The sequence below is a fragment of the Octodon degus genome, unplaced genomic scaffold (genome assembly GCF_000260255.1).
Source record: "Octodon degus isolate 3935 unplaced genomic scaffold, OctDeg1.0 scaffold00114, whole genome shotgun sequence".
Lineage (NCBI taxonomy): Eukaryota > Metazoa > Chordata > Mammalia > Rodentia > Octodontidae > Octodon > Octodon degus.
In genome coordinates, this window is record NW_004524690.1 from 3,566,953 (window position 1) to 3,584,015 (window position 17,063).

Consider the following 17,063-nt stretch of genomic DNA (forward strand, 5'->3'; position numbering starts at 1 on the left):
ATGAGTAAGACCAGCCAAGATTGTTCTCCTTGGCTCCATACTTGAACTACATATAATATATCCAAGTTCCTTTGGAGCATCTCCAATTGGGTGTCTTCCAAACATCTAATCTCCATGTGTCTAAAACTGACCTCATCAACTTCTTTGGTTATCTGTTACTACATGACAAGCCATACAAAAATTCAGTAGTTTACAAAACCAATTTATTATCTCTCACAGCTTTGTCAGTTGGCTGGGAAGTTCTTGCATTTGTATTTGGGACTCCCATGTAATTATTCCTTGGTGTCACATGGGTTTCCATTAAACTAGAAGTCTAAGATAGCTCAGCCCCATGAGTGGCACTTTGTACTGCCTGTTGACTGAAGCTCATCTCTGCTATAGCTATGGACTAGAGTGCATAAACATGGCCTTTCATGTGATTTGGAATTCTCAAAATATAGTAGCTGGTTCTGAAGAGAAGTATCCCAGGAGGGAACATTCTAGATATTTAGAAGAAGTCAAAAGGCTTTTTATGTCCTAAATGGGATATGTGAGGATGTCACTTATCACATCCTGTTAATCAAGAAGTGAGCTCAACTAGCTTCACCATGAGGACAATTAAGCTCCTCTTGACTAGGGAAATTGAGTACTCACTGCACATGGGGTATGTGAAAGGGAAAATATGTGAACATCTTCTGGAAACACAATTACCGCATTGACTCTTCTTTGGGGATTTCTCTATCAGGAAATAACGCCATCACTGACCTAGTTACCTGGTCCAGAAATTCAGGGATCATACCTGGCACCTCTCTTGCCTTTCATATTCACTTACTTTCAAAATCCTGACAATTCTTACCCAGTATAGCTTTAGATCCTATTATTTTTCACCTGGATTATAGCAGCCACAGACAGCAACACTACCTGTGTTTTCTCTAGCCTCACTTATCTTCTCTTCATGTACAAATTTGAAGTAATAGTACTCACCTGATTCTTTTCAGAATGACCTAGATTTTTTTTTTAAATGGGGATCGAACTTGGGACCTTGTACTTGCCAGGCAAGTACATTATGCCACTGAGCTGTATTCTCAGCCTCAGTGACCTAGATTCTTAAATGACTCACAAGCCACTTCACTATCTGGCTCTTCATCACATCATACTCTCATACAAAACAACAGAGAAAGAGTGTGACTCGAGCTAAATCGCCTGGTTTCTGTCCTAGTCTATGTCTTAATGCCTGTATTATTTGGGACAAGATATAGAGCTTGTTTGTGTCTCTATTTTTCTTATCAACTTAAAGGAGTACATAACACTTATTTAATAAGATAATTTGGGGTAGGCAAAATAAATAATGTACACTAAAGTGTTCTGTCCCAGCAAGCACAATCCCTGGTACCGAAAAAAAAGGTTTTCTATCTCAGAATCACAATTTTTGGCCTCTAATAGGTGCTCCAAAAGTGTTTGTTGAATGAATGAATGAAAATGATGGAGTATAAAATACATAAGGGAGGGCCCACAATCATGTCCTGCAGAAGGTATATGAAAAGTAAATATTATATACTATACAGTTAAGAACTGAAGATCAGCCATTCCCTGGTTGCTTTCTCTAACTTCCTGTTTCCTTATAGGGTAATAATGAGCTTAAGAAAATGCATGTGGGGTATCAAGCAATGATAAATATCAATAATCATTCATTTTCCTGCTTTCTGCAATTCAGGATTATGACTTATAATTTTTAGCAAAGTTCTCAAGATATTAGCTCAATAATATTCTCTAAAACAGTAAAGAAAGCCCCTATCACTAGTTATTAAATTTTTAGTTATTTGGATTTTATGAAAACAATCTTAGCCTTAATTTTATTTCAATGCATAGTATTCATTTAGTTTACATTTATTTATGAGCATATGTTATATATCATGGCTAAGTGAAGTTTTGAGAATATAGAAGCTTTAAAAATGGCATCATGTATTGTTCTCAGAGTTTATGAATTACTTGGAAAGACAGAAATCAAGCAAACCCCTACAGTGAATCAGAAAACACATACAGGGTAAAGTAGAGGCTACAGTGAAAGAATATCTCAACACTAGCTTAAGTGAGAGGGACAATAAGACAAATACCAAAATGTATCATAGGGCATTTGCGGATGATATAAGGCTAAAATGAAAACCCATAAGAATTGGTTAATGTAGAGGCTGGGGATCTGGCTCAGCGGTAGAACGCTTACCTAGCAAGCTGGAAGGAAGTCCTGGGTTCTGTCCTCCAGCACCAAAAACAAAACCAAACAAACAAAAATCTCTCTTAAAATCCAATTCAACCAAAAAAAATACAATAAAATCAAAAAAGAATTGGTTAATGTAGCTATGCCAAATGATTCCTCCAGTTGAAAACAGAAAACTTATTTTATATGATACAGATTGAAAACCTACTTGCGTGTAGGCATAGATAGATAGATAGATAGATAGATAGATAGATAGATAGATAGATATGATTCATTCTATTTAAATGATTCTAATTGTTTTTAAATTTCACATTACTTTGTGAGTAATGTAATATTGTCACTGTGCATTATTTTCTCGAATACAACACAACCTCAGAGAATTAGATTTTACAGCAGGTTATGGATTGCCTGTGAATTAAAGAAATAGGACTAACAGGAATGCAAGAGCATTGACTTTTGTTCAATTTTGTTTATACTATTTGTGTTATTGCAGTATGTAATAGTTCCTTAATTAGATGCTATATTGATTTTGTCCATTAAACTGCATTTGCAAAGAAGCTGTATTTTATTTGAGTTCGTTTGTAATGTAATGGTCTATATCCACATGTTATGGCTTATGGTTGCTTATACTGTTTTCTCCGAATCTCAGAGTGAGGATATAAACCCTCACAGAATTAAAGGGTGGACTTTTCAATGCCTACAAATGCCTAACTTTTCTTCCTATTGTCTTGATTTAAATTAATGCCTCATGGTACCTCAGTGATATTATTATTTACCCTCCTCAACAATTGCAGTTACACTTTGACAGTTGTATTTCTTTTTCTGCCTTTCCATTCTAAGCATTATATCCCCTGCCTCTGGCAAATTCATGATATATATGGAAAATAGTATTTTGTACCTTACAGTGTTTTTTATGTCACTAAATAATTTTAAAAGATACCATAGCTCCTAATGACTGACATGATTTTAAATAGTCTGTGCTTATGGCATCTCTTGTCCATAAACTATTAATCAAAAAGTTTTTAGAGATCAAAGTATGTTTTAAAGCATTTCTTTATAACTATAAAGATATGTTTTCATATAAGCTGGGTATCACATAAGGAGAAAAGTAACAATAGCTTTGTGTACATGGTCTCTTTATGTTTCTACACACTGACAACTGTATTTTAAGACATTAAGACTGTTGTGACACATTCTTCCTGATGAAAGAAAAAATCAGTCTGCAGGTAAAAAGACTGGTAGTGATTCCCACTTTCAGGCACAACAGGGCATGTTGAAAAAAATCTTCAAGATGGTACCCTGTTGTGTTTGAAAACTTGGTATGTCTCACTCTTACTGTGAAGGCTTTAATTGGTTTGATACCTAACCCACAAGCTTTGAGTTTAGAATAACTATAAGGCACTCTGCTCCCCTGGCTCTGTGTTTTCCTCCGTTTTTCCTTCTTTTTCTCTTAGTGAACCCTGCAGACAACCTTGGTGTTTCCTATGATCATTCCCAGGTTCAGGCTCTAGGGGTTTATAGAGGCAGTGATCTCTGTGAGGGAGGATGGGAGCCTTAGAACTGGCTTTCCTTTATTTCCTCTGAAGCCAAAGTTTTCTGGGATTCAGGACATGATAAAAGACTTCAGTATCCAGGCTTTTATCTAAGAGGACTGATGAGCTTCAGAGGAAGGGGTTGTGCAAGTATTTACAAGTTTATCAAATTGTGTCAGTGCTTTCCTGACTTCAAGGTGTGTTTACAGTCAATAAAGAGCATTTGAAAAATACTAAGGGAACATCCATACCTGACTTGTCCAAATTAGAGACACATCATGACTGGAAAAATAACAGGACAGAATTTTTAAAAGACAAAGGTCCTTTCCACATCTCTCATCTGATATTCAAACTAGTGGCTTAGGCAGAAATGTTATGTGGATCTAAGCTGCTGCTTTGGTGGATTTAAACAGAGAAAAATCAGTGATGTCCTTGCATTTCTACCTCACCGATTACAATGAAAGATGTGGTCTGTGCACGTTAGAAAAGACTTATTCTAGGCTTTTGTTCAAAGTAAGTTTCTTCTAAGTATTGCAATATTTCAAAGCAAATATAGGTTGGTAGGTATTTAGATATGCAATTCATATTTCATGTGAGTGATTTTCAAATCATCTTGTTCTGTCCCTTTAAAGAAAATATCTGTGAAAAATTAAACTGAATTCTTAAAATTTTCTGAGACCATATAATAATGTTGTTAAATCTAATTTTTTCTATGATTATGCTTACAGTTGATAGTTGTATTCTCTAAACTGACTGTACCCGGGTTATTACTTAAATATCTTAAGCAATTTTATAATTATGAAATAGAAAAAGTAAAGGTGTATTGGAAATGCCTCTCTGAATGAGGACTTTTTCAAATAGCTTTTGTATTTGTAGATAAATACGATTAGAGGAATGAAACAAAATTCCCTGTTCTCTTCCTGTTGTCCTTTTTTTTATATAAATATAAACATGAGCAGTCTTCCTACAAAATAAGTACATGGGAATGGAAGGATTATTTCTAGAATGAAGCTGTTCAATTCTTTGTTATCCCTATTAGACTTACATCAAAAATCATGTTGTGATCTACTTCGAAAGAGTATGCTAGGTAATCTACAAGCTCCTAGCCCTGTTACATTTCTCCTTCACTTCTAAGCAGGAAGGCAAAGAATTGACAGCTACATGCTCTACAAAAATATTCGTTGCACATATTTTAGAATCAATCTTTTCCTGTTTCTTTCAGTATAAAAAGAGGCTTAACAAAGTACTATTAATTCTAGTATTATTCTTTCACTTGGTTGCATTTTTTTTCATCAAATATACTCAGAATGTGGTAGAAGATGTAACTGCTGTCTATTTTAGCTCACCTTTTCTACATTTTTCCTTTTTTATTTTATTTTAAAAAGAATAAAAAATGAAACATTAGAAAAATACAGAATTTCAAAACAAGATGATAGGAAATCAACAGTGGTTGTTATATTTCATATTGTCATCTTCAAAGTAGTTGTTCAGGTGACCAGATATAAGCATGTAAAATTGCTATAAATAAATAAATAAATGAAATAATTAACTATTTTCTTACAATAAATCAATAGAAATTATTAGTGCAATTATCAAAGCTATCTTGTGTATATATATAACTTATATATATATATATTTTTCCCCTTCCATATTTTTTGTCTCCTCTCCCTAGCAGGAAAGGACCTATGAGTATTGGGTCTGCCAGTTCAGTTATATAACAGTAGCAGAATATCCCAAAACTATAATATTTTTGGATGGTTTCATTTCATCATATACCTTCAATGTATCTGCTTCATTTGCCTATTTAATTTATGGGAACACCCATTGTATTAGTGAACTAGCAGACCCAATACGCATTAAAATTAAATTTACTTTAATCAGAAAAGTAAACTGCTACATTTTTCAGTTCAAATAAATTATTTTGCATCTTGTGTAACAATTATCTCAATTTGAATTACTGCTCTAGATAAATAGGTATACAGATTTTAGAAAACCCTTGCCATAATTTTGACAATTAGAGTAAATATGTCCCTGCTTATTTAGTACTGTATTTCTTGCCTCTTTCACTCTGTAATTCTGAAGCTTTTCTGAAAGTGAAAAGCATGCAGTGGAGGAAGGTAAAAAGGTCACAATTTATCAGACAAAAAGTGTTACTCCTTTTTTTTCCTATGTATCTAGTTTCAAGTGTATCAAGAGTTCTAAAAATCCCTATTTTTAACTTCGTTCTTTGCCCTTAATGAAAGACAGAAGCACCAGAGCCCTTCCTTTAAATTGTTATGCCTGGAATGCAAGAAATTTCACCAATAAAAATATTTTAAATTTTGCCCTTTTGGGGGTTTGTCTTAATTACTCTTTTCTCACTGCTAGGACAAATACCCAACACCCAAGATGAAGGAAGGAAAGGTTTAATTAGCTCACGGTTTGTGAACGTTTCAGTCCATACTCTGCTGGCTCTAAGGCAGAGTTGAACATGGCAGACAGCAGCCCTTCATGCTGCAGGCAAAGAGCAGAGAGCAAAGGGAGTGGCCCCAATTTGGGCAGCTAGCTAGCCTCTCTTTCCTCTTTACATTGTGATGTAAATTACCTGCCCCAGGGCAGGTGCAGCATTCACACCTACAATAATGAGTCACAAATTCCAGAAGCAGCCCCATGACTACATGAGGCTTTGGGGAGACAACTAGACACAAACTGGGGGTGGGGGGTGATTCCCTGCAAGCTTTGTGCTTCAAAATGGTGTATCACATAAGATTTTGATTGTATAAGTGTATCTGTCTATTGTAAAGAAAGTATACACATGGAAGTTGTTGGGATTCTAGAAATTACCTAAAACAATATACTCTTCCCATATTGAAAAATCTTAATTACCTGTTTTTAAAAAAACAATTTTTTTCTGCTCTTACAACACAACAGTCAACATAGAAGACCTTTGTGACCTCAGACGAGCTGAGAATTACAGCAATGAGTTCAGCAGATCACAGTAGCTGAGCATCCCACTCAAGTCAGTTCTGGTATGATCTACCTGAGACATGAGCAGATCCACTGATTGAGAGCTGGTGCCCTTCCCCACTTCAGATGCCAGTCAAAAGCCCCAGGTGGCTTTATCTGTGGTTCTGTCCAGGTTTGCCACAAACTGGGGTTCCACTAATCCTCTCCTTTGATGGATTAACTTACTAGAGTGACTCACAGGGCTCAGGGAATTACGTTTACATTGGAAAGGATATTACAGAGGACACAGATGAACAAGAGTATATGATGGGTTTGGGAGAAGAGCTGTGCTGTCCCCCAGGAACCAATCTGAAAGCCTTCTAAACTTGACCTTGCTAAACTTGAGTTTTAGTGGAGACCTCATTACTTGGATATGACTGATTTAATCATTGGTCATTGGTTTCCAACTTATCTTTCAACCTCTCTCCCCTTCCTGGAGATTGGAGGTAGGGCAAAAGTCCCAACTCTCTAATCCTGCCTTGATCTTTCCAATCAAAAGCCTTCCTCATAACACTACATCTGAAAGCAACTAATCAGAAGTTAACTCAGTACTATACAAGAACACATTGTCACCTAAGAGATTCCAAGGATTTTAGGAGTTATATTCCAAGAAAAAAGGATGAGCACCAAATATGTGTATCACAAAATTATAGTACCCTAATGTATGACTATATTTGTTTTACGTTTCCTGGATTATATGACTTCCACAAGCACTTGAATTCTGTGAACTTATTATGTAAGTTAGGCCTTATCTTTTTATTACTACTGCCCCAATCAAACACATCCAATCACACTTGGTGATGGTGGTGGTGGTGGTGGTGGTGAAGGTAGTGGTGGTGGTGAAGGTAGTGGTGGTGGTGGTGGTGGTGGAGATTGAGGCACATTGTAAATTAGCTATGTGACTGATGGGACAAGTAGAAATATCTGTTGACCCAACAGTTGGTTTTCATAACATTTCAGTGAGAAAGATTTTAACCCATCAAATTCAATAAATGGAGAAAGCAGCAAAGCAAAAGTACTTAGCCATTAAACTTCTTTGAGGATGTGAAACTATACTTCTTTCAAATCAGAACTTGATTACTGTGATCAAGATAATACACTTGGGCAAAGATGATGTTTTAGAAAGGAAAAAAAAGATCCAATATTAGCACCAGTTTATTTTTACCAGCTCTCAGAGCATACAAGTATGCTATTAAAACAGCTAAAAATGGGTCCAAGGAGATGGCTCAGTAGAATAAGCACTTGCCTGGCAAGTGCAAGGGCCTGAGTTCAATCCCCAATTCCACAAAAATAAAAAATAAAAACCAGCTAAAATTAGTTTAAAGCAAAAATATACAAGATCATCACAGACAGCAGATTAAATCACATAAGCTTCATCTAGTAATGATAGAGAGAACTTGCTAATTGTCTTAGTAATTTGTAAACTGGATGAATGAAACCAAATATGAACCATGTCTATATTCAAATAGGATATATGTAATAAACTTTTAGTGGGGAAGTGAACTACTGCTGTGTCCAGTGTTTTCAAAATTGTCAACCAAAAGGCAAAAACTTATTAGGAATTTAGTATAAACTTCAACGTAAAAAATGATATGCTGTAGTATACTTGATGTACTCTTTTTAAAAATACTTATCATTTTTCTTTGTTAAATTAATTATAACTTTATTTCCTACAATTATAACCTCTGTGGGTTTCCTAGTGCTATTTAATAACTTTATAAGAAATAGGCATGAAGGGGAAAAAATGGAAACAGAGCTTTTGTAAATGAGGAAGGGAAGAAAGGTTGAAGAGAAGGTAAAAGAATGAGAAAAAATGAATTAAAATATGTGTCATATGCAGGTACAAATACAATTTCCCCAGGATGAATGTGATCATTATGTATGGCAAACATATATTATTCAAAAATAAAAAAGAAATAGTCAAATGATTTAAGGTCTAGTAATTTAAAGGAATATGTGTGTTTTAATAAAAAGCAAAGATTCTTCTGATAACTGTATAAAACACTTGATTTTGGAATTATGTATTCCTCATTATGTATTTTGACACTATAAATTACTTTGGACATAATTTATTTCTTTAAGCATTGTTTTTCTCTTCTTAAAACATCAATCTCATAGATTTGTTTTGAAGCTTAATACATATAAGTAAAACTACATGGTAATTTGTTAATTGCATTTTTATTATGCCTCCCTTTAATCTTCTCAGTGAAAGCAAATTATGACAGATGTTGTTCCCTGTACAGAAGTATCCTAAAATTAACAATAGAAATTGATCTCAGATATTTTAAAACATCATTGTATACAGCAGCAAGATATCTGTTAAAATGGAATAAAAAATATTATTTGGATAGTGAGCTTTTTCTCCTTTTATTTAACTGTGTATTCATTTTTGCTAAAATGAATGTGTGTTCTTGTAAAATAAGTAATAAAAAAATCTCATGAATTATGCAGTTTATAATATCAGGATTGATATGTGAAAATCTCAATGATTGCTGTAACTCAATTTTGAAATTTTATTCCTTACAGCATTTGATATTACTAAATTGTTTGAAGAAATAGACCTGTTATCTGAAAGGTTGTTAACTGCCATGATTATGGACATTGGGAAAGAAAAGAGGAAGTGAACTATAAATATTGTTTTTCATGAAGCTTTTTCATACAGCCCTCTTCTGACTCATACCTGAGTTATTAGACTTTAGTCCCACTCCTTTTTTCATTTCCAGAATTCCTATACTACTGCTCTTTAATGTTCTTGAAACAGTGATTCCATTTCACCTTTGGCCTGCTCAGAACCCTTAATGGGTCTCCAGTTAGGTATAGCTGTCCTTTGCAACTGAAAGTACATGTGTCATTATAGGATGTAGTAGTTCACACAAAAACAATCCTAACATACTACAACTGCATTGTCACTGAAACCTCATATTTAACTATAAGAATGAATTTATTGTAAATTGCTCCAGCCATAAACTGGTCATCTGCCATACTCATTTGTAATTGTGGGACATGTTTCTTAGTAATCTTCAATTCTCTTTTTCTACATTACGTGTATACCATACCAGACACATGAACAAATGCTTTTGTACTATCAAAATACCATTGAACCATAATTCTTCAAATAACTTTCTTAAGATATATCATAATCTCCATAGTAAAGTAATATCTAGAGTATATACATCTTCCATTAAAAGTGTAATAATACTCTTTAATGCAGAGTGAAATAAAAAAACAGAAATTGCACAATATAAAAAAACTTCAGGGAGCAGAGGCTAAGTTCATGCTCCTCCCTTTCCCATTGACCTGGGATCATGCCACAGCTGATGAGAGAAGTCTGAGTTCCACCCCTTCCCGTCCTCCACTGGTGAGACGGAAGGCCCAAAGCCCTACAAGAATACCTGCAACACGGTAGGAGCTTGGCTAAGGCTCACAGGATGGACAGCCAGAGTTAGAGGCATAGAACTATCCAATGCAACATTAGCAATACAAGCAAACAAATGATCTCAAAATTTTCTTTTTGTTTTATTCTACTAGTTCTCGTCCTTCCTTCCATTAACTATCTCAGTTGACTTTGTAATACTTTCATACAAGTAAATGTTGTCTCTTTTCTTTTTCATTCAAAACATTTAGGCCTTCTCTCCTAATCCTTCTCTCCTGTATCCTACAATTACCCAAAAGCTGTATGATCATCCTGTGCCCTCCAACCTTGCTCCTACTGTATTTAATGTCGTTCATCTCTCCATCCTACCCCTTAAACCTTCTGAACTACAAATCTACACACACACACACACACACACACACACACACATCCCAGGGTACAATAATTCTACTAAGTAGAAAAGCATTTTATACAAGTTGCTAGTATAAGTTGGATTATATTCTATTTCTGTACACTTTCTCCTGCGATTATAGGTATCAGGCATATAATTACCACTGTTTGTCAGTATCCAGGCTGTTCTTGAGTCTATTTTTATTGCCAATTAAGGTACTTTAAACAGGATGTCATATATTCTATAACAAGTTTCTCCCATGTATAAGAACACTGTGATTGTACAAAGTCATAACATCACCATAGTCCAGTACCAAAGAATGGACCCTAAGTCAAATTAACAGCAACTCCTCAGACTTAATATATTGGAAAGGTAGGTTCTTGGGACAGACATAAAGACTAAGCATCATCTATATCTAGAAGACATCTGGAGGAACAGACACCTGATAAGAAAGCTTCAACACCAATGATAAGGTTATCTAACATAAGGAATATACAAACATCAACACAGGAAACAGATAAAAAAACAAAATGAAAAGATGAAGCAAAATGCAATCCCAAATAGCCAGCCCACCCAAGACAAGTCTAGAGTACGAAGAACTCTGAATAGCTATAACCAAAGGAAAGAAAGATATCTTAAAAATTATGAGACCACAAAAGTCAATCCAACAGCTACAGGATGAAGCAAAGAAGAACAACGTAAGAGTAATGGGATAAGTGGGAAAGCTGTAGGTAGTACAAAAGCTGTTAAAAACCTCCTCACAGAACTAATGGCAGAAAACGTCCCAAACATGAAGAAAGAATTTGACATACAAATAAATGAAGCAGATAGAATTCCAAATGGCTATAACCAAAATAAATCTATTCCAAGGCATATAATAATCAAATTTCCAGAAATTCAGCACAAAAGCAAAAGCAGTTAGAGAAAAGAAATACGTCACCTATTAAAAATAGCCCATCAGAGTCACAACAGACCTCTCAAGAGAGTTCTGGAGTCAAAGAGAGTTTGGAGTAAGGTATTTAAAGCCCTAAAGGAAAACAGTCTTCAGCCCAAACTGATGTACCCCACAAAACTCTATTTCAAAATTGATGGAGAAATAAGATCTTACATGACAATGAACAACTGAAAATGTATAATCATCCAACCAGCCTTATAGAATTTTCAGGACATATTACAAAGAAATAAGACCACAAATATAAGGAACAGCCATAGAAAAAGCTGCCAGGAAGACCAAGCAATTAAACAGAGCAGAAAGACAGGGAACAAAAAACGGAACCAACAAGAAAAAAGCCAATACATATAACTATAAATATACATGTTTCAATTCACCAATCAAAAGAAACACTGGCAGAATGGATCAAGAAACAAGATCCAACAATATGCTGTATTAAAAAAAATTTAACCCAAAAATAAATTCGTGGCCTGGAAGTAAAATGATGGAAAACAGTACTCCATGCCACAGAAACTCAGACAAAAGCAGAGGTAGCTATCCTATTTGCAGACAATGTGAACTTCAAGTCAAGACTGATCAAAGGACACAAAGAAGGACACTATATTCTTGTTGAAGTAAAACTCCAAGAGCAAGAAACAACAACATAAATATTTATGCATTAAACACAGGTTCAGCCAACTACATAAAACAAATACAAACATGTAAAACAGGGACTAACACAATTGTAGTGGGGCACTTAATACTGTACTCTCCCAAACAGAACAACTAGACCAAAAAAAAAAAAAATCAACATCAAAGAAACAGAAGAAGCTCAAATAACCTAATGTTCAATCTTAAACGTCTATAAAAAAAAAAAATCAATCCCAAAGCTCATATAAGGGAAGCAATTATAAAGATAAAAGCAGAAATTAATACAATGAAAATTAATACAAAGAATTAATGAGTCAAAAAGTTAATTATTTGAAAAAATAAACTTGATATACAATTAGCCAACCTCATCAAAAAATAGGAAAGAAGAAATACAAATTCAAGCAATTAAGAATGAAAAGGAGAAAATTACGATGGATCCCACAGAAATGCAGAAGATCATAATACCTACTATGAGAACCTATATTCTATTAAGGTGGAGAAGACAGAAGAGACAGACATATTCCTAGACACAACTGAGTTGCAAAACTAAAAGATACAAAAATCCTGAATAACCCAATATCAGCCAATGAAATTGAAAATGTAATTAAAAATTTGCCAACAAAGATAAGCCCAGTCCCTGGTGGATTCACTATTGAATTGTACAAGAAATTTAGAGGAGAATTAATACCATTAAAGTTGAAAACTCTTTGAAGAAATTGAAAACGAAGTAGTACTTCCAAAATGTTTCCCAGAAGCAAGCATTACCCTGATTTCAAAACCAGAGAAGAACCTAATCAAAAAAGAAAACTACAGACCAATCTCCCTAATGAACATGAATGCAAAATTTATAATAAGATACAAACATAATGCAGCAAGTAATCAAGATTATACATCATGACAGGGATAGTCCAACATACGCAACTCAGTAATCATAATACAGGGCGCAGGGAGATAGCTCAGTAGAATAAGAGCTTGCCTGGCAAGTGCAGAGTTCTGAGTTTAATCCCCAGTACTGCAAAAATAAATAAACAAACTATATTAACAGTACTAAATACAAAAATCAAATGATCATCTCAGTAGATAAAAAAGCTTTTGACAAAGCCAACACCCATTTGTGAAAAAACCCCACAGAGAATTAGAATAGATGATCTTTACCTCAATCTTATAAAAGCCATCCATAACAGAGTATCAGCTAAGATAATATGGAATGGTCAAAAACTGAAATCTTTCACTCTAAAATCAGTACTATGACAAGGATGTTCATTGTCACCACTCATTTTCAATGTAGGTGTGGAAACATTAACCAGAGCAATTATACAAGAGAAAAAAATAAAAGGAATAAAGATAGGAAAGGAAGAGGTTAGATTATCATTATTTGCAGGTGACATGATACTCTACATAGAAGACACCAAAAACTCCATCAAATAACTTGTAGATTTAATATCCAATTTTAGTTGTGTAGTGGGATACAAAGTCAACACTCAAAAATCAATAGCATTCCTGTACACAATCAACAAAATCACACAGATATTTTAAGGAAAATACACCTTTCACAATAACATCTTAAAAAATGAAATATTTATGAATCAGTCTAACAAGGGATGTGAAAGATCTGTACAGTGAAAAATTACAGTGTCCTAAAAAATGAGATAGAAGAGGATATCAAGAAATAGAAAGATGTTCCTTGAACTTGGGATAGGAAGAACCAATTTGGTGAAAATGGCCATACTCCCAAAATGGCTACACATTTAATGTAATCCCAGTCAGAATACCATTAGCATACTTCACAGATCTAGAGAAAATACTCTTAAGGTTTATTTGGAACCAGAAGAGACTTAGAATAACAAAAGCAATTCTGGGCAGCAAAGGGAAATGAAGGAACATCACAATCCCAGACCCAGAATTATACTACAGAGCTACTATGATAAAATCATCATAGCTTTGGGGAAAAAAACTGTAGGCCTGAGGATCAATGGAACAGAATAGAACATGCAGATGCAGCCTGAAACACATTCAGCCACATTATCTTTGACAAAAGAGCCAAACATGTTCACTGGCAGAAAGATAGTCTCTTCAATAAATGGTGGTGGAAAAACTGGCTTTCCTCATGCTGAAGACTGAAAAGACCCCCTAGTTTATCACCATACACTAAAGTCAAAATGGATCAAATACCTAAGTATTAAAATAGAAACACTAAATTTACTGGAAAAGAAAGTAGATAGAAATCTTGAAGACATAGGTGTAAGCAGAGACTTCATGGACGAAACTCAAACTACACAGGAAATTTTACAAAGAATCAACAAATAGGATCTTGAGAACCTTACTAAAAAGCTTTTTCACAACAACACAGTGAAAAGACAGCCCACAGAGTGGGGAAAAAATTACAGCTTCAGAAAAGGACTTATAACTAGAACATGTAAGGACTTGAAAAAAGTCATGCCTCCCAGTTTCAAAACCCAGTCCAAAATTGGGCATTTCAGATGAACACACACTTCTCAGATGAAGAAAAATACAAATGGCAAATAAATACATGAAAAATATTCAACATCATTGGTCATTTGAGAGATGCTAGTTAAAACAACACTGAGATTCCATCTCACCCCAGAAAGAATAGCTATCATCAAAAAATCAACCAATAATAAATATTGGCAGGACTGTAGGGAAAAAGGAACTCTTCTCCACTGTTGGTGGAAGTGTAGACTTGTGCAAGCACTGTGGCTATCAGTGTAAAGATTCCTCAAAAAACCAGGATTAGAGGTTACATTCGACCCAGCTATTCACTGACCCAGCTATTTAATTCTGGGTATCATCCTAGAATTGAAAACATGATACCACAGTAATACTTGTTCACCCATGTTTATAGCAGCACAGTGTGTACTAGCTAAATCTTGAACTCAAAGAAATACCCATCAATTGAGGAATGGATAAAAATGATGTAGTTTTTTATATATGGGAATACTACCATGCCATAAAGAAGTATTAAGTGGAGGCTTTCATAGGTAGATGGTTGCAACTAGCGACCATACTCATAAGTGAAATAAATGAAACCCATATGCAAACATCATATTCTCATTATTATGGGAAACTGAATGAGTAAATAAGATCCAAAATGTGCAGTAGATATTGTGAACTGTGAAGAAACTATTCAAAAGAAAAGGAAAACTGTGGTAGGGGAAAGAGAAAAGGAAAATGGGGAGAAAGAAAAAATATACACAAGGTAATTAAGATGGTTGCACAGCTAGTTTCTCTTAGTTCACTGAAAAGAAAATCTTGTCCTAAAATTATTTGAACAAAATATCATGCCCTATATCTTTTACCCTGAATAACGACTACAAAGACAATATGAATGAATTATTATAACTCTCCTACTAACCTGTTTTGAAATTGTTTTATTTTTATTTTTTTCTCTTTAACATAAAAAAATCCTGAAAAAAATGACAGATATTAAAGTATAAATAACATGTCCTTTAACCTGGTAGTCCAGACACTCTGCAAACTGGTAACATTTTCTCTATCCAGCCTTTTCTCATCAGTCCCAGGTCAGCTCCCTCGTGTCTCATTCATTTAATGCTGAGGACTGAGCCGTGCAGTGAGCACTTTCTGTATCGCACCTCAGACATTTCTGCTCAGAATCCAGTGATCCCATTGTCATCTTTGTTTTCCAGATGAGACTTTGTGTCACAGATGAAGTCTCCCTTTAGATCTCTCAGTTAGCAAATGACAGAGCCAGTGTTCAAACCCAGTGAACTGACTTCTCTTCTACCCAGATAGATTTCTCTTCTCCATTACCCTAATACATGTCCATTTCTATACTTTTTAAAATCAAGATTCTTACCCCAACTCAAAAACCTTCTTGTACTTACCCTTCAAAATGCAGCCTACCGTGATATCACTGTTGATATCTGACCCTCAATCATATATTGCCTTAGGTCCTCATTTGACGTAACAGTTTCAAGGTGTTGTTTCCCTAACCATCTAGTTAAGATAGTTACGGCAAAAGCACTTTAGGTGAAATAATCTCAGAGGTACTACTCTTGGGTTATATGTTTGTGTATCACTTCAGTGCTCTGCCTTAGGAGACACTCAATAAAAATGAACTCAGTGTTAAATTAAGAATTTTTCATAGATAAGATTCTCTTCTCTCTTTTTAGGATAAAATAATTTACAAATCTCCAATTTGAGATTAAATCCTCAAAAGTTTGTGTTGACATTTGTGTTATGTTAAGTTTAATATAAAGACAGTTAACTTTCTTATCACTTTAGATCGTTTGAATTTGATACACATGTCCTTTCTGCATAAGAGCCAGAGTAGTTGTATTTCCACTATGGCAAATTATAAAGCCTCTTTCATTACTAACTTCCATGGAATAATCATGGCCAAGACACAAAAGGGAGATACTATACCAAAACTGAGGAATCTTGGGCTGTTTTCTAGAACCAGGTCAGTGCAGGAAGAGAGGTAGTCTGTAAAAAGTAAGAATTTGAAGAGCAGAGAGATTTTCATTCATACAGAGTGAAGTTCAGTGGGAAGGATGATGAAGTGATCTCACTAAGGCAGCAAGCGAGTATGAAATGAAAGTCAAAAGAAGATAAAATGTGGTGGCCTGCATTAAAAAACTGAGAATTTAAACTTTCTCCTCCTTCCTTTCACCCCACAGTGTCCCTATGAACCCTTCTATATTTTCCTGTCCTCATCTGATTTTCTATTCATCTAGCATCAAGTTTAGAGAGCACTGTATAAATCAGGACATTGATTGGATTTATTGTTGTTTGCATAAAGGTTGGTTTGGAAATCTCTACAATCTATTCTGCCTTAATTTACACCTTGTAGTGGTTGTCATGTGGTTATAGTAACTGTTAGGACTTAATCTTTCTCAAGAAAGAACAAGACATAATTTGTTAGATAATGTTTCAAATGAGCAAGAAAGATGTTAGATGCAAAATAATTTCAGGAATAAACATACCTTGGAGAAGTTGAGGATTTTGACTTATATATTTTAAAGAAT

At 34.6% G+C, this 17,063-nt stretch overlaps 1 protein-coding gene across 3 annotated transcripts in view; it reads left to right on the forward strand.

Annotated features, from left to right (window-relative positions):
* Tenm3 (teneurin transmembrane protein 3) overlaps positions 1-17,063 on the forward strand; it is a 224,670-nt gene that overhangs the window by 76,766 nt on the left and 130,841 nt on the right. The window lies entirely within an intron of this gene.